The sequence below is a fragment of the Colobus angolensis genome, unplaced genomic scaffold (assembly GCF_000951035.1).
Source record: "Colobus angolensis palliatus isolate OR3802 unplaced genomic scaffold, Cang.pa_1.0 Scaffold266, whole genome shotgun sequence".
Lineage (NCBI taxonomy): Eukaryota > Metazoa > Chordata > Mammalia > Primates > Cercopithecidae > Colobus > Colobus angolensis.
Genome location: NW_012115888.1, coordinates 1,709,601 through 1,734,304, shown reverse-complemented (window position 1 = coordinate 1,734,304; position 24,704 = coordinate 1,709,601).

Sequence of the window (24,704 nt, the reverse complement as noted above, 5' to 3'; positions counted from 1 at the left end):
ACAAAGGACACGAGCTCATCCTTTTTTATGACTGTATAGTATTCCATGGTGTATATGTGCCACATTTTCTTAATCCAGTCTGCCATTGATGGACATTTGGGTTGATTCCAAGTCTTTGCTATTGTGAATAGTGCCATAGTAAACATACATGTACGTGTGTCTTTATAGCAGCATGATTTATAATCCTTTGGATATACACCCAGTAATGCGATGGCTGGGTCAAATGGTATTTCTAGTTCTAGATCCTTGAGGAATCGCCACACTGTTTTCCATAATGGTTGAACTAGTTTACAGTCCCACCAATAGTGTAAAAGTGTTCCTATTTTTCCGCAACCTCTCCAGCACCTGTTGTTTCCTGACTTTTTAATGATTTCCATTCTGACTGGTGTGAGATGATATCTCATTGTGGTTTTGATTTGCATTTCTCTGATGGTGAGTGATGATGAGCATTTTTTCATGTATCTGTTGGCTGCATAAATGTCTTCTTTTGAGAAGTGTCTGTTCATATCCTTCACCCACTTTTTGATGGAGTTGTTTGTTTTTTTTTTTTTTTGTAAATTTGTTTGAGTTCTTTGTAGGTTCTGGAAATTAGCCCTTTGTCAGATGAGTAGATTGCAAAAATTTTCTCCCCTTCTGTAGGTTGCCTGTTCACTCTGATGGTAGTTTCTTTTGCTGTGCAGAAGCTCTTTAGTTTAATTAGATCCCATTTGTCAATTTTGGCTTTTGTTGCCATTGCTTTTGGTGTTTTAGACATGAAATCCTTGCCCATGCCTATGTCCTGAATGGTATTGCCTAGGTTTTCTTCTAGGGTTTTTATGGTTTTAGGTCTAACATTTAAGTCTCCAATCCATCTTGAATTAATTTTTGTATAAGGAGTAAGGAAGGGATCCAGTTTCAACTTTCTACTTATGGTTAACCCTTTGCCTGAGACAAGGGAGAGCTTCTTCCAGTAAACAACAATCAGGTATGTACTCACATTGACTGCAGGCAACTTTTACCCATAAGCACCACCTACCGGCTTGTAGGTTGAACTGCACAGCCCAATATAAAACATGTTATCAGAATTGCATACAGCTATAGAAGCAAAGCCAAAAGACCCTACCCAATATACTCTACAGTCACACTTCCTAGGAAGTAGGGACAAGGAAAAGGGATATTTAAATAAAACCAATAATATTATAGGGAAGGAAAGAAAAAGGAAATTATCCTACCAACATGAAGATAATTATGAAAGTTAGAAATGTCAGTGTCTCCAGTTAAGAAGAAACTAGTGCAAAAATTCTGGCACCATGAAAAATCTGAACGTAGTGACACTAGTCAGGATAGCAACAGCTCTCTGTCAATGGTCCCTAACCAAAATGGAAACTCAGAAATGACATTTAAAAAATTCAAAGCATGAGTTGCAAGGAAGATCAACAAGGCCCCAAACAAGCTTGAAATGGACACTAAGAAACTTCTAAAACAATCCAGGTAATTAATAAAGAGATAAAGATCTTAAAAAATCAATCAGAGCTTCTGGAATTGGAAAACTCACTTAAGAAATTTCAAATAACAACTGAAAGTTTTATCAATAGACTAGAACAAGCAGAAAACCTGTCTTTGAACTAACTTAGACAAAAATTTAAAAAAAGAATTTAAAAAGTGAAAAGTCTTTGAGAAATGTGGGATTATGTAATTCAAACTTATGAATTATTGGGATTCCTGAGAGAGAAGGAGAAAAAGTAAATAACCACAACCATAAACATTATTTTTGACAAAAACCCTGGCAAACAACGTATTACTAAGTCCAGCACAATTTCAAGAAAAACAAAAATCAACAACTGAGATCTAATTAAACTAAAGAAATTCTATGTAGCTAGCAAACAAACAAACAAACAAAAAACCTATTAAGAGAGTCAAGAGAGTAAACAAAAATCCTACAGAATGGTAGAAAATATTCACAAACTCTACATCTGATAAAGGTCTAATATACAGAATCTACGAGGAACTTAGAGAAATAAGCAGAAAGCAAGTAACCCCATTAAAAAGTGGGGAAAAGACTGAACAGACACTTTCCTAAATAAGACACACAAGCAGCCAACAAACATTGAAAAAGCTCCACATAGCTTATCACAAAAGAGATACATCAAAACCACAGTGAGATACCATCTCACACCAGTCAAAATGACTATTATTAATAAATCAAAGAACAACAGATGTTGGTGAGACTCTAGAGAAAAGGAAATGTTTATACATTGTTGGTGGGAATGTAAATTAGTTCAGATATTGTGGAAAGCAATTTGGAGATTTCTCAAAGAACTCAGAACTACCATTCAACCCAACAATCCCATTGCTGCGTACTTATCAAAAGAAAACAAAATTTTCTGCCAAAAAGGCACAAGAACTTGTATTTTCATTGTAGCACTATGCATAACAGCAAAGAAATGAAATCAACCTAGGTGCCCATCAATGGTGGATTGGATAAAGAAAATGTGGCACATAGACACCACGGAATACTACACAGCCATAAAGGAGAATGAAATTATGTTCTTTGCAGCAACATGGATGCAGCTGAAGGTCATTACTCCGAGTGAACTAATGCATAAACATAAACACTGAATACATCATGTTGTTACTTATAAGTGAGAGCTATACATTGGGTGCTTATGGATATAAAGATGGAAACAGTATACCCTGGGGACTACTAGAGGGGATGGAAGGGAGAAGGGCAAGGGCTAAAAATTTCAATAGTCCCTGGAGTCTACTAGTGGGGGAAGGCAGGGAGGAGGTCAAGGGTTGAAAATCTAAATATTGGGTACTGTGCTCAGTACTTGAGTGATGGAATTATTTGTATCCCAAACTTCAGCATTACGCAGTATACCCAGGTAACAAATCTTCATGTGTATTTCCGGAATCTAAGATAGAAGTTGAGAAGGAAAAAACAAACAAACAAAAAAAAAACTGAGTTTCTGTAACTCATTGAGCAGTTGAACCTTCAGTCTTAAGACTCCTTTGTATACATGTTAAATAAATGTCTATGTCTTTTCTCCAAAAAAGAGAAAATAACTTTACAAATAGGATATTACTGATATGTTTCTGCATTATATCCTCTATAATTCATTGTTAGATATGAATTACATATATGTGTATTGACATAAAATATTTAAACCATAAGAGTGTTTTAGGAATATGCTAAATACTTGCAATTTTTTTTTCCATAGGTTATTGGGGTACAGGTAGTGTTTGGTCACATGAGTAAGTTCTTTAGTGGTGATTTGTGAGATTTTGGTGCACCCATCACCAGAGCAGTATACAATTTGTATACTATTTATAGTCTTTTATCCCTCATCCCCTCCCATTCTTACCCCCATGTCCCCAAAGTCCATTGTATCATTCTTATGCCTTTGTGTCCTCACAACTTAGCTCCCACATATCAGTGAGAATATAAAATGTTTGGTTATTCATTCCTGAGTTACTTCACTTAGAATAATAGTCTCTAATCTTATCCAGGTCACTACAAATGCCTTTAATTCATTCCTTTTTAGGGCTGAGTAGTATTCCATCTTATATCTATACACCACGGTTTCTTTATCCTCTCATTGACTGATGGGCATTTAGGTTGGTTACATGATTTTATTCTTGCAAATATTTGAGTGCTTTTTCCCTCCTCCAAATGCTTCTTCAGTAGAAAAACCATTTTCCTCCTATAGGTGTGAATCAAAATTTATTTTCTCTCTATGTATTTATTTAGATGTGTAGATTGTCTGAGTTTACATTACTCAATTGATAAAATTATCAATTTGTATAACAATAAAAGAAAGGTTATTAATATGAAAACAAAGAGAAATGATATTTGTAATTATCACTGTCTGAAGCTCAAGTGTCTGAAATTTCCATGGACGTTTATACATTTTGTCTTTCATCGTTGTAGATAGAGTTGACATCCATAACATACAAATGTCAAGACTGCCATGTTACACAACTCGAGGTGGTGGGAGACACCATTTAAACTATGGTAAATGTGAACGCCATCATAGAGTTGTGCAGTGAACAACCTACGGAATGATGTGGTGTGGTATGATATGATGCATTTCCAACTTATTACATTTGTATCCATAATGTCCTTAAGTTGGTTCAAATTTTGCTTTTAATTTTAGTTGTCCTGGGTTATGAGTTGAATAAAAATTATGGAATAATTTCCATTTTGATTTCTGGCTGTAGTTGAGAGTGTCATTTTCTTTTATTATGAAAAAGACTTTGAGCTTGTTATAATTTATATGCCTTCTATTTCTTTTAAAAAGTGTTGGTAAGAATTTGAAACATGACTTAGAAGAAAATTAGAATGCCTTGGTTATAAATAATTAAAACGCATAGCTTTGCTGTTTTATTATTTGCTTCCTATCTGCAAGGACCCAAATTTGAACGTAAATGAATGAAAAGTGAATTCAAAAGGAAAAAAAAAAAGTTAAAACAATTATATATGTCTGTGAATGTTGTTTTGAAGGAAAACGTAACAGCATATATTACTTCAAATTTAAATTGGTCCTTAGATAGCAACACATGGAAAAATTTATGGTACTCTCATATAAGAAGCACTTAAAATAATAATTTGTGCCTTAGAGACAGAAATGATTTTTTACCGTTCTCCACCCCCTCCTACATAGAACATCCATTTGTGCACATCCTGAAAAGACATGTGACAGATGGGGAGGTAAAAATTGATTAATGGTGGTAATAAAATAAATGGAAAGCAATACTCCCTTGGGTTACCCTGTCATCCTCTATGACCCCAGGATGTGAAAGTCATACTACCTCTGTTGGCATTCATAATCTCCTAGATATAATATTGTAAATCTCCCTTGCTATGATATAAATTTGTGTAATAAGTGTGTGTGTGTGTTTGTGGTACAGAGAGAAGTAGATAGAGAAACTGAGAGGCAGAACTAGGATAATATTCTATAATATATAAATAAATAGCATTCTATTATAGATAATATATTTTTATACAATTATTTGTCTTGTGAGAAAAGTCTTTTACCTAAATCTTTTAGTTTACCTTGAGATTTCACTCATAAAATCTAATTATTACTTTTTGAATAATTCTTTCCAAGTATATAAAGCACATTGACCATACTCTCACATTTAGACAGCCAGATGGCTCATAAATAACTCATTGTAGGATTCCAGATCCTGGGTTCTTAAGTATTAGGTTATTTCATTCACCCTGCATTTTAACTGCTTGGATTAGAATGAGACAATGGGCCATGTTATCAATGACTCTGACAAGATAAACTCATGTAATTTTAATGAACATTTAAAATTAAAAATATTCTTTAAAAGTAACATGATTTACTGGATACATTGTTATGCACATTACTCTTTAAAAGATTTTATGCATTATATAAAAGCAAAGACATTAAAATAACCAATATATGTCAGAAAATATGTAGATATTTTTTTCACAATTTTCCCATTATAATGTATATTTTTCCAAGCAATACAATCTAGTCAATTTCTATGGACCCCTTTAGAAAACAATTTGCTTACACAAACAGTCTTGTATATAGCAGATAGAATAATGTACGTTCAATAAAAATTGTATGTTCTGCCAAACTTATTTATAGCTGCTTAAATTCACATGGTGATTTTTTTCCGAACTTGGAGGGACTTTTCTGAACTTGGAGAGACATTGGTGGAGCAGAAATAAACTTTAAGAATAAACAAGTTTTGATTCAAATTCTGTCTCTACTATTATTTTTGGTCTGTGACTTTCAGCAAATTAATAATCTTTTTAACTTGTGCTTTTTTATATGTAAAATGGCATAATATAATCTACATTCTTGCATTGAGTGTTAAAAAAGAATATATATAAAGCTAACATTGTACCTGTTGCATAGTAATAAATATTAAAACACTCCGTACTTTATCTACAAAGTAGTAGGTTAGAACTTCACTTACAGACTTGTGTCTAATAAATATGATTATGTGTTTAAAGCAGTTAAAACTCTGACTGTGCTAAATAAATGACACTTTATTCTGCTCTTCCCTTTGTATTTTCTAGGTAAATCCCTGTCATCCTTAAAAACTCAGTTGTTTTCTTTTCAAAACTCTTCCTGGGCTGACACCCAGGGCTAAAGTAGAATTACATACTTCTTTTGCACTCTTACGGAAGTTCACATCATTTTCCACTAAAATATTAAATATATTACATTTATCCATTCAGATACATATGTAGATTTCCATTATAAGATTTTACATAATATTTAATTTTACCTTTATTAAATTTTATTAGGGGTAGTATTAGTTCTTGAATAGTTTAAAGCCCACTCTTCTTTTCTCTTTCAAAGATGGATATTATAACAGATTTTTTTTTCTCCTAAGAAAGTACTATGAACTGGGCGTGGTGGCTCACACCTGTAATCCCAACACTTTGGGAAGCTAAGGCAGGTGGATCACCTGAGGTCAGGAATTCGAGACCAGTCTGGTCAACATGGTAAAACCCCGTCTCTACTAAAAATACAAAGATTAGCCCGGCATGGTGGCAGGCGTCTGTAATCCCAGCTACTCGAGAGGCTGAGGCAGGAGAATCGCTTGAACCTGGGAGGCGGAGGTTGCAGTGAACCGAGATCATGCCATTGCACTCCAGCCTGGGTGACAAGAGCAAAATTTTGTCCCACCCCCCCAAAAAAAAAGCAAGACAAAGAAAAAGAAGTACTATAAAATCGACAACTTTTTGGTATACAATAGCATCTTTTTTCTATACAATATATCAAATTATACAACAATGTAAACTCTCTTCATTAGAATTACAGGGAGACTTCCAGATTCTGAAATATAGACATGATGGAACTTGTATTCTAGTATGTAAGAATGTATATTAATTAAACAAACACATGTGTGAAAGGTAAGTACCACAGAGTAAAGGTATATATTATGATAGCTTTCTAAGTGGGTCACAGCACTTCACAGCTTTTGGAAGAAGTGAGGAATGAACTAAGTTTGAGACGTTAGTAGTATTTTATGAGGAGAAATAGAAGAAATGTGATTTTCCAGGAAGACATAATGGTACAAAAGTCTGCAGTGGGGAAATAAATAACTAATACAGGTTGTTACTAATTATTTGCTACTCCAGTAAGTGGGATGTTATTGACTTTATTTACTCTCTTTCTCAGCATGTGGGGCTTTAATTTAGCTTTTTTTCTAATAAGCAACTCTTGCCCTACTGGCCATGAACCAGTATCGGAATTCTGCCAACTCCCGAGTAAATCCATTCCAACAATTCATTAGCAGTGAGAGAAGTGACCACTGACTTTACCCCTCAGCCCAGTAAACCACACTGAGCTGGATTTGCATTAAGACTTTATTAAGTGCTTGTTCACTCTAACGGGGAGTTCACAGTGACACTTTAGATGCAAGAGAATCTATAGCAACTCAAGATCATATCCAATAGTCCTTAAAGTATCTGAATATTTTCTTTCCCTTTCTGTACTGTTATCCAACTACATGACCATAGGTCTCTTTGGGAAAAGACTGGGGCATTATTAGCATATGTTCTTCTTCTGGTGTTGCAGGATCCTTCTGCCTGGGTACACAGCATCTCCCTCACATAATGGATTTTAGGTCTAAAAATTGCTCCAGATTCAAAGATTGGGCAAGTGTTTGTAACCTTTTTTTTTTTTTTTTTACAGAAACAACTGCCATTAGTCTCCTAGTTATCTTTTATCTTCCTGGTTGCTATGGTTGTAGTACTCATTTGTCTACGTTCTCTCTCCTGGTCACACCTGTCCTATAGGTGACATCCATCACTAAGTTTCCCAGTGGTACTGGTGCCAATTCACTAGTGAATTCCTTATTGCTTTGGTAAATAAAATAACCTGTGGCCCATCCCAGGGACTATAGTCACCTGATGGATTTCCTGGGCTTATATAGAATAAAATCTCTATAATTTTCACTTCCCTAGATCTTTTGATCCCCATCTTCTGCTGTCTACCATAACAACTCAGACACCACTTCTTCATTTGTGTGTGTCATCATTTTTCCAAGCTTCTTTGATCTATTCTACTAGCATATTTACTTCATTTCTCAAAGTGCTTGCCAGGAGATTTTATATCCCTGGATAAACTCTCCCTTGAACAATTTTCAGCACCTTCCTGATTAGCAACCTGTTGATCCAACCCCCCATACATTGCCATTCTCCTGCCAGCACATATTGTTTTGATCCTGCAGCTCCTTCTGAGTAAAGTTGCTTTTCTCTACAGGTAGGTCCAGTGCTTCCCAATCCTTGGTGTGTCGTGACCACAAGGAGAAATGTGTGAGCAGATACTGAGGAGACTCTTGTTTTATTGCAAGACGAGGTCCTCTGCATTATCCTCAGAGAAGAGGGGCACTCATTATCTTTCAACAGGGTGAAATTATGGGATGAGAGATTTTCAAGTACATTAATCCATATGTCATCATCCTTTGTTTCAGGATACAATCTTTTCTGTCACAGCTTTCTAAACTCAGCATAGTTGACTTGCCTAATTTGAGAATGTCTGCATATTGGAGCTCTTAGATTAAGCGCTGTATTTTATCTTTAGTTTTCTTTATCTTCCAGCTTCAGAGGATAAAAGTCTCTTTACAGGCTAAAAAAGGAGGCCCTCTGTCTCACACTTATTTTTGTTAAGTCGTAATTAACCACCCTAAATAAGAACCACCCAATTCCAATGTATTTTAATTGCTCTTTCCATTGTATCCCTCATTACATTCACTGGTACCTTTCATTCCACAGGTACACTAGCCCGAGTTCATAGGTTAATCAAAGTTTAACAATTGCACTTCAGTGTGCCAGAGACTTCCATGCTCCACATACCACTAGTGACGATGTCCTCATCACTAACTGAGCAGTGGGTAATCCAGCTCCAGTATCTCATTGTAACATCTGCTTTCTTGCCCCCATCCTGATGTAAATCCTGGTAGCTTGGGTCCCCTTGAGATGTACCTTAGTGTGCAGAAAACTTACTTAGCAGTATTCTCAGTGCCAGCACTCCTTGAGGGAAGGGAAGAAAGTAGAGTGTGGCAGAAGGGGAATCTGGACTTCGGTGTCATCACAAAAAAGCTGTAGATTACCCACGGGGAGCTCCGAAGGTAGAATCCATCCCTTTTCAGAGTTCTCTGGAGTGTGGGTGAGGGTAGCAGGGTCCTATACCCTCACCTTAGCCAGTCATTACATGTGGGTTGCCTCCTGGAGGGGCACATGAACTCGGACGTGAGAGCCCTCTTCAATAGAGGACAAGTCCCGGAGAAGATGACAGCTGAGGACAATCTGCTGCAGCATTCCCTGGATGTGGGGAATAAGTCGTTTAGTCCTGGTGGAGGGCTGGGGATCTGAATGGTGTGGCTAAGAGTCTGAGACAATCTATCAGCTGAGGACACACCATAAGAGAATAATAGAACCAAAAGATGAATTTAACCTGTACCAATGCAGAATCAGTTATGTCAATTATATTTGGATCATTGTTTTCTGATAGGTAAAAATATAAAGAGTAGCTGGATATACCCATTTCTCTCATATATAGATCTCATAGCAGCATTCTCAAAAGACCATTTTATTGATTTCACACTGAACCAAATTATAATGTGCTCAAAGTATTATATATGTAATATACATAATGTATGTAACTTATACAATATGATACAAAACATTACATAATACAAAACAGTGTGTGCATGTGTGTTTGTGTAAGTGATTATACCTAGTACATTACTGATTTTGCTGCTAAAATTAGGCAGAATGGATAAACAATAAATTGAGGAGTTTGGGTCTTATTATTATTTGATAATACTCCATATGAAAGGAAAGACAAAATGAAATAATTACAGGTAAAGGGAAGCAAACTCTTTCAAAATAGCTTGTCAAAATAAAAGGGAAACTGAGCAACACTGTTTAAAATTTTGCATTTCAATAGGGGTAAACAAAGCCTTTTGCACTCTCTCAGATGTTGCTGTCTTATAATCTATTTAAAGTATTCTGATACACAGAGACAAAAAAATTTTAGTTAAGATGTTAAACTGAATTTATTGCTTTGGATCACAAGAGACTGGGAGAAGAACTTAAGCCTTAATACTCCATCATATTTTTATCTGACCTTCATGAAGGAAATGAAGGTGAAATGCAGTTCATATTTTTTCATCAAAATTGAAAAGGAAAATATCCTTTGCTCTCCAGCATAGCATGAAAATCTATAAAATAGATACAAGAAGTCAAGCAGAACTGGAACCTAGTATTTCATTACACTAACCAACGCAAAGTCAAATTTTACTTAAGGATCAAAGGTAGAAGAAGACATGCATGGCTGCTGTCTGTGGATGATTAGTTGCTGAGGGCATTGAGGGTCTATTTACGTTTGCTATGTGCACATGGCCATGAAATGTTAGGAAAGTACATTTTAACTGTGATAGGATATACGTTGGCTTTTTTTTCCCCCAGAAATATAAAAAGCATTCTTTGTATTTTTATCTTTATATAATACTTCATATATATAATGAATTGTATATACAAACATGTACACAATATATACATATATATATGCCCACACATGTACAAATATTTTATTTATATATATATATATATAATTCATTACAATGCTGTAGCTTCAGGTTATTCTATGAAAGAAAAGATATATCACTAAAATAGATTCTGCTACCTAAACTACCGAATACATAGGCAGCCTTGGTAGAAACAGACATGACAAAGAGCTGGAGTGGGAGAATGGTGACCATTTGAAGCCTGGGTGTAGAAATAAGCTCAAATGGAATTTCCTGTGAATTTAGCAGTGGTTCATTGCTTCTGCTTGTGTATTGTTTATGTGAAACTGGAGCTAAATAAACCAATCCATGACCTGCGTTATCTGCCAAATGGATTGAACATTTACTCTCTCTGCCTCAAAGCCTTGTCATTTCAGTTTAGCCTTGCAGATGGCACATCCATTTCCCTGAAACAGAGCCACGATGTACGGGCTTGCCAACATTTCCTGCTAGTTAAAGTTCACCCTCAAAGTACACATAACCATGTTTCACTTTCTCAGCCAATATTCCACAGCATCAATTTGACATCTCTCTGTTTTTTTGGTCACTCTGGAAAAATCTTTGTTATCAACCATTTCTCTTAATTGTACTACTGAGGAAATTATAGTGTCAAGAAACCTACCTCTATCTCTGAGAAACTGACTTTATCCAAAACCCTAAAGCATCACTGTGAATATATTTGGCAGTAAGTATGAGAAGAGAGTCTATTAGCATTTTTCTGAAGTAGTTTATATGTTCAAATGCCACATGAAAAAAAGCAGCTTCTGCTCCATTTAGATGCTTTTAGCTGGAATACTTCTATTATCTGACATAATTATATGACTTAGGCAAGTAAGTCATATTTCCATTAACGTCTTAAAACACTTGAAAGAACATTTGGGTCTTGGTTATATTTTATTCTTTGTCATATGAGAAGATACTTGTAAAAGAGAGAACAAGATTGCTTTTGTAAGTTGAGGAATACATCTATGTGATATAAGGTAACAAATTCATTACATCTATGTGGCTCTTGTTTTCAAAACTTCCAATTGCTAAAATTTTAAAAGTGAATTTTTTAGTTTGTATATTAAATTAGTATAGTATAATTTCATGCTTACAGCTTAATAATCAAATACTTATTACTACAGTTAAGAAATGAAGTATCTCTTTCAAACTGTTTTATTGAGAGTCACTTTATATTAATAAAGACTATGAAAGGTATTTAAATGTGAAATGGTTTAACATCAGGGTGCTAGACTGGGCCAGGGATGAGAGGTGACAGAGGGGAGGAAATCAAGTATTAAAAGGAGAGTTTGAGGCAACACAAGGAAACCTTATAATTCAGCCTAGATCATCTCTATTCTTGGGTGTAAGACCTACAAAGTGCCTATTTTTGCTACCTCACCACCTCTGTTTACTCTGACAAAGATTGGTTCTAAAGTCTATGAGCCCGGATTTGTTTTAAATGTTGGTTATAATGATGATATAAGCAATGTCTGTGGATGTCATTTAAGGGAAAAAAGAAAAACCATTAAAATAGAAGAGGAAGTGAGAAAAATCTTGCAAAGACACGTAGCTGATGACAGTATTAGAGTGCTGCCTTCAATTTGCTCAAGTGTAAGATACAGTGAGGTATTTTGTATATCCCAATAAGCTCATTGACCCAATATTCAAATGTCTTGTGTTTGCCCTAGGCTATAGCTCAGATTTTGTTGGTGCTTTGCTTATTTAACTTATGTAACAAAAGGGAAAATTTTAATATTCTCTGGTAATTTATTTTATCCCCCAGTAATAAAATTAATTTGTGCCTTTACATAACTTTTCCTGAAATGAATTTCATTTTTAGAATATTTAAATCTTTTTAATAGTGAAAAAAGTGTGCTTTTTGATGCTCCCAAGTGACTATTAATATTCAAGTCCTCATTTTCATTAAAAAATTATTAAATTTGATTACTTTTTTTGGAGGCAACCAGTACATATTAACTTCAAATAATTATTTTTATATTTCCATTTCTCACTGTCTTCATCTAATTTTTAAGTTGATATTGGAAAATAGGAAATAGACTAAAACTTATTTTGAAAGAAAATTAATGCCCCTGCAGGCAGTCTGTGATGCATCTGCTGATTTTTTTACACAAATATACCAATATGTCCAAAGATGACATACAGATACAAATTACACTGTTAGCCACAAGGTTAAGATGATTCTAAACAGTTAGGCGGAGAATCATAATCTATTTCTTTACTTGCTTGACTTCAGCATTGTTCTTAACATCTATAAATAATGGCAAAGGTATTTTTGTGAAATGTCTAATTATTTCTCGTCTTTTCTGTTACTGTGAAGAAGTGAAATCCATTTTGAGTATTCTTCTGTAGGACTCACTGCCAGAGGCTCTTCTGTGAGTCCAGTGCTTTCATGACGCTAAAGGCTATTGAAGTCACTGGGTGTGTGGCTCCTGAGAGCTCAGCTCTCCAGCCGACACACCCTGGAGGCTGCTCACACAGCCCAGAGATCACTTGGTTTTGTCAGTTACAGAAAGGGGATACTAGGAATTCAGTCTCAGTGGTAGAAATGTTACCTACTAGCTTGTATTGTTTAATTTATTTCATATTTAGTTTTATCTTTTATAAAAAATTCCAACTTAATGAGAGGCAGTGCAATAGAATACAAAGTAATAAATTCACTGTTTGCAGTCCATAAGTGAAGGACACTTCCATATTAAAGGCAGCCACTTGATCACAGCCATCATTCAGGGTTTCTTCTGAGAGCACACATCGTCAACTTTCTTTCCTCCCAAGTTTGGTGTACTTGGATTTACAGTGTAGAAGGCATAATAAAATATTCTAATTTTTTATTCATTTCCACTCAAACTCACAATCTATCATGGCTATTCTCTTTGGCTGAAGAGTATTTCAGAGATTATTCATGGAGGTATCATTAAAAAAGGCATTGCTCATAGGATGTATTATATATCCTAGGATATACATACGAGTAATATATAATACATATATCCTAGGATATATAATACATATAATACATATATCCTAGGATATATAATACATATGATACATATATCCTAGGATATATAATACATCCTACGAGCGTATAATACATCCTACGAGCAATGCCTCTTTTAAATGAAGAACACTTTCATTCAAACAAAGAGAAAATTGCAGATAAACTGCTAAAATCATAATTTGCCTTTGATCCATCAAATAATTTATGTTAAAAATCAACCAAGTAAACAGAATTTTGAATAGTGACAAGGCTCTCTTAGGTGAAACGGGATACATTTAGCAGAGTACAAGAAAAAGAGGTGGCCTCCACTGAAGCATGTAAAAAGAAATCAGCTTAAATAATTGTGAATTCCTAAAGGCCAAGTGTGGGTAAGTGTACTAGTTTCCTAAGGCTGTTGTAATAATGTACTACACAATGAGTGGCTTAAAACTTAAAACATTTTTTCTTTTAGAGTTCTGGGAATCTGAGGTGTGAAATCAAGGCATCAGCAGGGTTGGTTTTATGAGGCTCTGAGAAGGAATGTTCTATGTCTCTCTTCTAACTTCTGGTAGGTTCCAGGCATTTCTTGTATGTAACTGCACTATTCCAAGCTTTGTCTCTGTCTTCAGTTGCTTTCTGTGTGTGTTCATGTCTTCTTTTCTTTTGTCCATCCTAAATTCTTTCAGCATTTCTCTTACAAGAACACCTGTCTTAAAGACCCATTCAGAAAATCTAAGATGATCTTCATCTCAGTACTCCTAACTTATTTATATCTGCAAAACCCCTTTTTCTAAATAACGTAACATTCACAGGTCCTAGAAATTAGGATTTGGATGTTTTCAGCCACCACCATTCAACCCACTACAGCAAATATTAATATATCTGTTTAGAGTAACTGAAAGCCCAGATAAAAGAAGATATTGCAATTGCTTAAAAGTTTTTTTAAAATAAATCTCAGTGAGATGCTTGTAAGAGAGACTGGGAGCAAGGTGAGTAACTGTAGAGAGATCACTTCATCTGTAGGTGAATGAGGCCAACAGATGGTCATTGGCTGCCACTACAGAAGAGTCAGGAAACTCTGATTCCCCTGCCCGAGATCTTTCACATGAAACAAAACCCTTAAGCCACCGGGAAAGGAATATCAAACATTTTCATACACACACTGGTAAGAGATCCATTAATTTGGAAAAATAGGTTGAAGCAAAATTTATCTCATAGTTGAGCTCATGATTCTGCATCAATATAAGAAACTAGGTAGTGGCAGTTTACAGTAGAAGAGTTTAAAACTTACAGTTTGCTGAAAATAACGAGAGCAAAAACAAAACCAAATCTAGTCCCACTATTGAATAGATTGAATCAATCTCCCAATGATATCAGCCTGGCAGAAAGGTAGTATCCCTTTCTAAATGTAAGCAGAGAGAAATGACACATTGTATTAAAAATATGAAATATATTCTATATCAGATTTCTCATCAGAAACCATACCAGCCAAGGAAATGAACTGTGATATCTTCAAAGTAGTGAAAAAGAATTGTCAACCTAGAATACTGTGGTTTTTTTTTCAAATATAGGTCCAAATACAGACTTTTTAAAAAAGAAAAATAAATGCTGAAATAATTTATTTACAGCTGCCTGCCCAAGAAGAAATTTTAAGAGAAGTGCTGCAAGTAAGTTTACTTTCACTATGGCTATTCAGCATCACAGTGAAGGATTTAGCCATTACAATAAAGCAAGATAAAGAAATTTTTGTGTATATTGGAAACACGAAAATAAAATTGTCTTTTTTTAATTTCTTCTACCAAAAAAAAATGGGATACATGTGCAGAACATGCAGGTTTGTTACATAGGTATACACGTGCCATGGTGGTTTACTGCACTTATTGACCCATCCTCTAAGTTCCCTCTCCTCACCCGCCAGCCCCCAACAGGCCCTGGTGTGTGTTGTTTCCCTCTGTGTGTCCATGTGTTCTCATTGTTCACCTCCCACTTACAAGTGAGAACATGTGGTATTTGGCTTTCTGTTCCCGTGTTGGTTTGCTGAGGATGATGGCTTCCAGCTTTATCTGTGTGCCTGCAAAGGATATGATCTCATTCCTTTTTATGGCTGCCTAGCATTCCATGGTGTATACGTACCACATTTTCCTTATCCAGTCTATGATTGATGGACATTTGGGTTGGTTTCACGTCTTTGCTATTGTAAGTAGTGCTGCAATAAATATATGTGTGCATGTGTCTTTGCAGTAGAATAATTTATATTCCTTTGGGTATATACCCAGTAATGGGATTTCTGGGTCAAATGGTATTTCTGGTTCCAGATCGTTAAGGAATTGCCATACTGTCTTCCACAATAGCTGAACTAATTTACATTCCCACCAACACAGTGAAAGTGTTCCTATTTCTCCACAGCCTCACTAGTATTTTTGTTTCTTGACTTTTCAATAATCACCATTCTAACTGGCATGAGATGGTATCTCATTGTGGTTTTGATTTGCATTTCTCTGATAATCATTCATGTTGAGATTTTTCTCATATGTTTGTTGGCCGCAGAAATGTCTTCTTTTGTATGTTATAGGTATATGTTAGTTTATAGGAAATGTACCAAAGTATTTACTTGAGAGTTCTAGAATTAGCATAAGCTTGCATGATTGGAGGGGACAAATGGAAAATTTTAAAAAATAAAGTTTATTCCTATAGGTTAACAATCAATGATAGCAAATTGATATTTTAAAAGAATGCCATCAATAATGACATCAATAAATATGTAATACTTAGAAAAATCTAACATATCATATGCAGAATGTGTATGTTGAAAATGAGTAAATATTGATGAGACAAAGTGAAGCAGACCTACATATATAGAGGTAGATATTGCGTTTATGGATTAGAAGACTCAATTTCATTTAAGAGGCCAACTTCCTATGTTTATATAGAGATTCAATACCTTCCAAACCCCAAATCAGCAGACTCTTTTTGTTTGTGTAGAAATTCAGAAATTAATTTTAAACGTATATGAAAATCAAGGGATCTGTATGGACAAAAATGTTTGAAAATGAACATATTTGGAAGATTCATACTTTTTTAAATTCAGAGTTTGAAAAGCCTCAATAATCAAAAGGTGTGGTATTGACTAATGATAGATTTAGATTCATGCAATAGCATCTAGATTCCAGGAATATACCCACAGATATTTGTCAGTTGTTTTTTGACAAGTTGCCAATGTAGTTCAAGAAGGAAGTATAATATTTTCAATAAATAATATCTGAAAACTAGATATATATTTGCAAGAAAAGAACACTGATTCATAGTCATGTGTTATATAAAAAATTAACTGAAAATACATTAGAGATCTAAGCAAAGTATATTATGGAATCTAAAGCTATAAAACTTATGTAAAGAAATAAATAAGAAAATCTTTGTAACCCTTGATTAGCCAAAGATTTCTCAGATAGGTCACTAAAATGAAACATAAAGGAAATCATAATGCCAATTTGTACTTCAACAAAATTCTGACCTTCCATCCTTTCAAAAGGAATGTTAAGAAAATGAATATAGCAGTAAAATACTCAGGGAAATATTTTAAAACAAGCATTTAATATCAGAGACTTGTATTCATAATACAAATACAATGATCACAACTAAGTAATAATTAGAGAAATACCCCATTTTACAAAATGATCAGAGGACTTGAACACACACATTTTCTAAGATGAGAGACAGATGGAAAACTAACATTTAAAAAAGGCATTCTGCATCATTTGTTACTAGAAAAATGTAAACAAAATTATATGCCAAGCACATATAGTAGAATGACTTAAATTAAGAGTTCAGACAAAAAGGGCTGGTGAGAATTCAAAGCAATGGAAACTTTTGTCCATTGCTTTTGAAAATGAAAAATATTTTGGAAGATAATTTGTGTATTTTTAATCAATCTAAACATATCTAGTGATTTTATTTTTTATTAATATTATTTTTGATGGACAAATTATAATTATTTACATTTATGTGATAAAATGTGATGTTTTGATATATGTATACAAGGAGGAATGATTAGATCAAGGTAATTAAAATATTCATGACCTCATTTGCCTATCCTTTTATGGCAAACCATTTAAAATTTACTCTTTTAGTATTTTGAAATATAAAATCCATTGTTATTGACAATAGTCACCTCGCTGTGCAATAGATCTCAAATTGCATTCCTTCTGTCTATCTGAAATTTTGTACCTTTTGATCAACAGCTCCCCATTTCCTCCCTCTCCACTCTCCAGCTTCTAGTAGCCATAATCCTACTTTCTACTTCCATGAGTGTATTTAGATTCCATTCAAAATGAGATCATGTGGTATTTGCCTTTCTGTGCCTGGCATATTTCACTAGTTCTTATTTACATAATGTCTTCTAGTTTCATCTATGTTGTTGCAAATGACAGGATTTCTTTATTTTTTGAAACTGAAGAGTATTCCTTTACGCATATATATACACCAGTTTTTAAATCTATTCAGTCATTGATAGACACAGGTTGAATCCAACCTGACTTCTGTGCTCCCAAAAAATGGGAGCACAAATAGCACTTTGATGTGTTGATTTCAATTCCTTTGGATATATATCCAAAAGTGAGATTCCTAGATCACACTGTAGTTCTATTTTTAGCTTTCTGAGGGTCCTCCATATAATTTTCTATATGACAGTACTTCCATTTACATCCCCACCGATGACATACAAGTGTTCCCCTTTTCCTCACCAACACTTGCTCTTTTATTTTATGGTAAAAGACATTGCAACAGGTATAAAATAATATCTCATTGTGGATTTAATTTGCATTTCCCTGATAATTAGTGATGCTGAGCTTTTTCTTTTTTCTTTCTTTTTTTTCTTTTTCATTTTTATGTATCTGTTGGTCATTTGTGTATCTTCTTTTGAAAAATGTCTGTTCAGGTACTTTGCCCATGTCTTCACCTGACCAATTTGTTCCTTTTGCTCAAAATAGAGTTGACTATTGACTTTTTGTGTGTCTGTGTGTGGTTTTATAATAAATTTAAGGATTTTTTTTTTTGTTTCTCTGATAAATAACATTGGAATTTTGATAGAGGTTGTATTGAATCTGTAGATCACTTTGAGTGGTAGAGAAATTTTCACAATATTAATTCTTCCAAACCATAAGCATAGAATATCTTTCAACTTATTTGTGTGTTTTTTTTCTAATTTTTTTCATTAACGTTTTATGGTTTTAAATATATGAATTATTTACCTCCTTAGTTAAATTTATTTCCACATATTACATTATTGATGTTGTTTTGGTAAATGGGATTTAATTTCTTTTTTGGATGGTTTGTTATTAATATATAGAACTACTGATTTATGTATGTTGATTTTATATCCTTCAACTTAACTGAATTTATCAGTTCTGTTTTTTGTTAAAGTCTTTGTAGGTTTCTATATATAAAATCATGTCAGTAGAAAATAGAGATGAGTTCACTCCTCCTTTTCCTAATAAAATGGCTTTCATTTCTTTTTCTTGCCTAATTGCTCTGTTTAGGACTTCCAGTACTATGTTAAAAAGACATGGTGAGAATAAGTGTCCTCGCCTTGTCCTTTATGTTAGGAGAAAAGCTTTCAACTTTTTATTGTTGAGAATGATGTTAATTTTGTGTTTGTCATAGGGAGATTCTGTTGTGTTAAGGCACATTTCCTCTATACCTAATCTGTTAAGAGTAGTTGTATTTATTATGTGGTCTGTCACATTTATTGATTTGCATATGTTGAATCATCCTTACATCCCAAGGACAAATCCACTTGATCATGATGAATGATTCTTTACTGCATTGTTGAATTTGGTTACTAATATTTTGTTGAGGAGTTTGGTATCTATGTTCATCAGCGATGTTGCCTTGTAATTTTCTTGTGTTCTTGTCTAGCTCTGGTATGAGGGTAATGCTGGCCTCATAAAACGTATTTGGAAGTGTTCTCTTCACTTTAATTTTTGGAACTATTGAGAAAAAATGGTAATAGTACTTCTTTAAATGTTTGGTAGAATTCAGCAGTGAAGTCTTCAGTTACTGGGCTTTTTTTTTTTTTTTCAAAGGAGACTTCTTATTACTGATTCAATTTCCTTAATCATACTCAGTTCAGATTTTCTGTTTTTTTTCACGATTCAGTCTTGGTAGGTTGTATATGCCTAGAAATTTATTCATATATTTGGTAGAATTCAGCATATAATTTGCACATACTGGTTTTTTTTTTTTTTTTTTCAAAGGAGACTTCTTATTACTGATTCAATTTCCTTAATCATACTCAGTTCAGATTTTCTGTTTTTTTTCACGATTCAGTCTTGGTAGGTTGTATATGCCTAGAAATTTATTCATATATTCTACATTATCCAATTTGTTGGCATATAATTGTTCAAAGTAGTTTCTCATAATCCTTTGTATTTCTGTGGTATCAATAGTAACATCTTCTTTTTCCTTTCTAATTATGTTATTTTGAGCCTTCTCTCTTTTTTTCCCTAGTCTGGCTAAAGGTTTGTCAATTTTGCTTGTCTTTAAAAAACAAACAAACAAACAAAAAAAAACAGCTCTTAATTTTATTGATTTTTGTTTGTTTTTCTAGCCTCCATTTCATTTGCTTATGCTCTGATCTTCATTATTTTCTTTCTTCGGCTAACTTTGGGCTTAGCTTGTTTTTGTTTGTCTAGTTCCTTGAGCTGTAACATCAGATTGAGATTTTTCTCTTTTTAAAGAAAATATAGCATTTATCACCGTACATTTTCCTCTTAGGATTGCTTCTATTGCATCTCATAAGTTTTGGTAGATGTGTTTCCATTTTCCTTTGTCTCAAGGCATTTTAAATTTTTTAAAAATTTCTTCAGAGCCCATTTTCTAGAACTGTGTTGTTTAATTTCTATATATTTGCGTATTTTCCAAGATTTCTCTGGTTATTGATTTTTAGTTTCAGGCCATTGTGAGTCAAAATCTTACTTGATGTAACTTCACTCTTTTTAAATTTGTTAAAGTTTGTTGTGTAGCCTTACATATGATCTATTCTGGATAATGTTCTGTTCACACTTGAGAAGAATGTGCTGCTATTGGATGGAAAGTTTTGTAAATGTCTGTTGGGTTAATTTGGCCTAGAATGTAATTCAGGTCCAATGTATCTCTATTAATTTTCTATCTAGATGGTCTGTCTATTGTTCAAAGTGAAGTGCTGAGGTCCTCTACTATTGGAGTGTTACAGTCTATATATCTTCTCAGATTATTTAATAATTGCTTTATATATATAGGTATTTTAATTGTGTTGTGCGTATATATTTATAATTATATCCTCGAGAACTAATCCCTTTATCATTATGTAATAAACTTCTTTGCTTCTTTTATATAATTTTTGACTTAAAATCCATTTTGTCTGCTATAAGTATAGCTACTCCTGCTCTATTTTGGTGTCCATTTGTGTGAAATACCTTTTCAGTCCTTTCACATTCAGTCTTTAGGAAGTATATCACTGAATCATATTCTTTTGTTGTAGTTACTGTTGTTGTTTTGCATCCATTCAGCCAGTCTTTGTCTTTTTATTGAGTCATTTAATCCATTTACAGTAAAGTATTATTAATAAAGATTTGCTACTGCCATTTTGTGATCTATGTTCTGATTGCTTTGTAAGTCTTGGTTTTTTTCTTCCTCTCTTGGTGTCTTCCTTTTTTTTTTTTTTTTTGTCAGAGTTTCACTCTTGTTGCCCAGGCTGGAGTGCAATGGCACCATCTCAGCTCACTGCAACCTCTGTCCCCAGGGTTCAAGCGATTCTCCTGCCTCAGTCTCTCAAGTAGCTGGGATTACAGGCACCTGTCGAAATGCCCGGCTAATTTTTTGTATTTTTAGTATAGATGGGAGTTCACCATGTTGGCCAGGCTGGTCTCGAACTCCAGACCTCGGGTGATCCACCCTCTTCGGCCTCCCAAAGTGCTGGGATACATGTGCGAGCCACTGCACCTGGCCTTCTCTTGCTGTCTTCCTTTATGATTTGGTGATTTTCTGGGGTGACAAGCTTTTAATCCTTTCTTTTTACACTTTGTGGTAACTACTATTGGTTTTTAATATTTGGTTATCATGAGGCTTCCATAAAACATCTTATTCTTATAACAGGCTATTTAAGTTGATAACAACTTAATTTTCATCACATATAAAAACTACACTTTCACTTTCTCCCATCTTTTAAAATTTTGGTGTCAACGTTTACATTTTTATAACTTATGTCCCTTAACAGTTTATTGTAGATACAGTTGTTTTGGCTTTAATAGTTTTGTTTTAATAGTTTTGATTTTTAGCCCTCTTAGTCCCATTTTGTGTTGCTATAAAGGAATACCTGAGAGAAAAACGGTTTATTAGGCCGGGCGCGGTGGCTCAAGCCTATAATCCCAGCACTGTGGGAGGCCGAGACGGGCGGATCACGAGGTCAGGAGATCGAGACCATCCTGGCTAACACGGTGAAACCCCGTCTCTACTAAAAAACACAAAAAACTAGCCGGGCGAGGTGGCGGGTGCCTGTGGTCCCAGCTACTCTGGAGGCTGAGGCAGGAGAATGGCGGGAACCCGGGAGGCGGAGCTTGCAGTGAGCTGAGATCCCGCCACTGCACTCCAGCCTGGGCCACAGAGCGAGACTCCGTCTCAAAAAAAAAAAAAAAAAAGAAAAGAAAAAGGGTTTATTTGTATCATGGTTTTGCAGGCTGTACAAGAGCATAACACCAGAATCTGCTTTTGAGGAGGGTTTCACAAAGGCTCCACTTGTAGCAGAAGGCAAGAGGGAGTAGGCAATATATGGAGAGAAGAAGGAGGAAACAAAGAGAGGGGAGGAAAGTGCCAGGCTCTTTTCAAAAATCAGATCTCTTGGGAACTAACAGAGTGAGATCTCATTTATTACCACAGGGACAACACCAACCCTTTAATGAGAAATCCACTCCCCATGACCCAAATACCTCTGACCCGCCCTACCTCCAACACTGGGGATCAAATTTCAACATGAAATTTGGAGAGAACAAATACCCAAATAATATAACCCTTATAGTGGGGATAATATTGCTTTACACACTACATTTACAGTATGAGAGAATTCTGAATATGACTGAACATTACTTATACCATTGAGTTTTTTCCTTTTTTTCAGAATTAGTTACAGGCTTTTGTTTCAGCTTAAATAATTTCCGTTAGCAATTTCTATAAAGTAACTCTAGGGATAATCACCGTTAGTTTTTTTTTTTTTTTTTTTTGTGGGGGTGGGGGAAGTGTTTATTTATACCTCATTTCTGAATCATAGCTTTGCTGGTGAAATAGTCTTCATTGAGTCTTTCCTTCAGCACTTTGAATATATCATCCCATATCTCCTGGACTGCAGTTTCTGCTAAGAAATTCACTGAATGTCATATTGGGTCTTCTTTGAATGGAATATATTTATTTTCTCTTGCTGCTTTTGTATTCCTTCTTTGTCTTTGATTTTTCATAATATGATTGTGTGTCTTGGTGAACTCCTTTTTGGGTTGAATTTATCTGACATCTTTTGAACTTCCTTGACATGGATGTTGTATTATCTCCAATCTGCACAATTTTCAGCCATTATTTTATTAAATGTATTTTCTTGGTCTTTTAATTTATCTTTTCTTTTGAAACTCCTATTATGTCAAGGTTGTTTTGTTTGATGGTGTCCCATAATTTGCATAGGCCTTTATTTTTTTCCTTTTTCCTTTTTTTTTTTGCTCCTCTAATTGAATAATTTCTAATGTAATATGTTTGAATTTATTTGCTTTCTTTTGTTTGATCAACTCTGCCTTTGAAGTTTACTATTGAATTTTCTAGTTCATTTACTGTATTCTTTATCTCTAGGATCTCTAATTGTGTTCTTTAATTGTTTTTATTTCTTTGCAAAACTTATTTTAGTCCTAAATTGTAATCAAAATTTTATTTAATTTTTGTATCTGTATTTTTATTTGAGTTCTCTGAACTACTTTGAGTATTATTCTGAATTATTTGTCCATCGTTTCATAGAACTCCATTTCTTCTGTGTCTATTATTAGAGCTTTATTAGTATCTTTTGGTGTGTCGTATTTTCATAATTCTTCTTAAGCCTGGAGTCTTTGCACTGATGCCTTCACATTTGAGGAAATGGCTGTTACTTCTGGTCTTTGCAGGTATTCTTTGGTGGTGATATGTCTGTACTATTTAGTCTATTCTGATGTTATGGATGAGCCTACTGGAAGCAACTGTACACAGGTAGACCTTGGTGTCAGGTTGTCTAGTTGGGACTGGTTGCTTCCTGTCTGATGTTAAGTGGTACTACATCCTGTATTCCTTTGTTCCATGAGACCACTCACTGGACTCTGTCATCAGATGATGCTTTGGGCTGCACTGTGTAACTTATTTTAATTGGACTGGGTTGTAGGTTATCTTTTCTGGCAGGACAGTACTGTTGCTTGGCATCTGTAGCTGGGCAGGGCCATTTGCTGGGTTCCCAGGCTTGGTGAGGTTTCTGGAATTGCTATGTGACATCATGGAGTGAGCAGGACCAGAGGCTTTACTCCAGATATGTGTGGACTTGGGCTTGCGTCCCAGCCCAGGGTAGGCTTAAGCAGAGCACCAAGACTTGGTGAACTTGCCACTGGGGATGGGTGGAACCATATGCTCCCTCTGAAGGGAATCATTGACCTACGGTTGCCACTAAGATGGGGGAAGACCTTCAAGCATGGCTTTTCTCATTTATATGATCGAAAAGGGGGTCTCATCCTCACTCTCAAGTTCTGAGATATTCACAAAGGTATTCTTGCTTATAGATAATTTCTAGATGGGTTTTGGTGGGAAAGAGTAGAGCTAGAAAACTTCTATTTTTCTTGCTTATAGATAATTTCTAGATGGGTTTTGGTGGGAAAGATTAGAGCTAGAAAACTTCTATTTTGGCATTTTTGCTGACATCATCCCTCGACTTATTTATGTAAATATGTTGTGCTTTGCCATCTTCTATTCTAAATAATGTGTGTGTGCTGTAAATGTATAGCTTATATTTGTGAAATTATAATAAAGCATAAAGTTTAAAACAACCTAAAGGCACCCCATATAAAGAAGTGATTCTAATTCCCATAGACCAATTATCAATTTTTTTATAAATAGGGAACTATCACTCAAATTTTTATCAAAGTTTTTAAGAAAATTA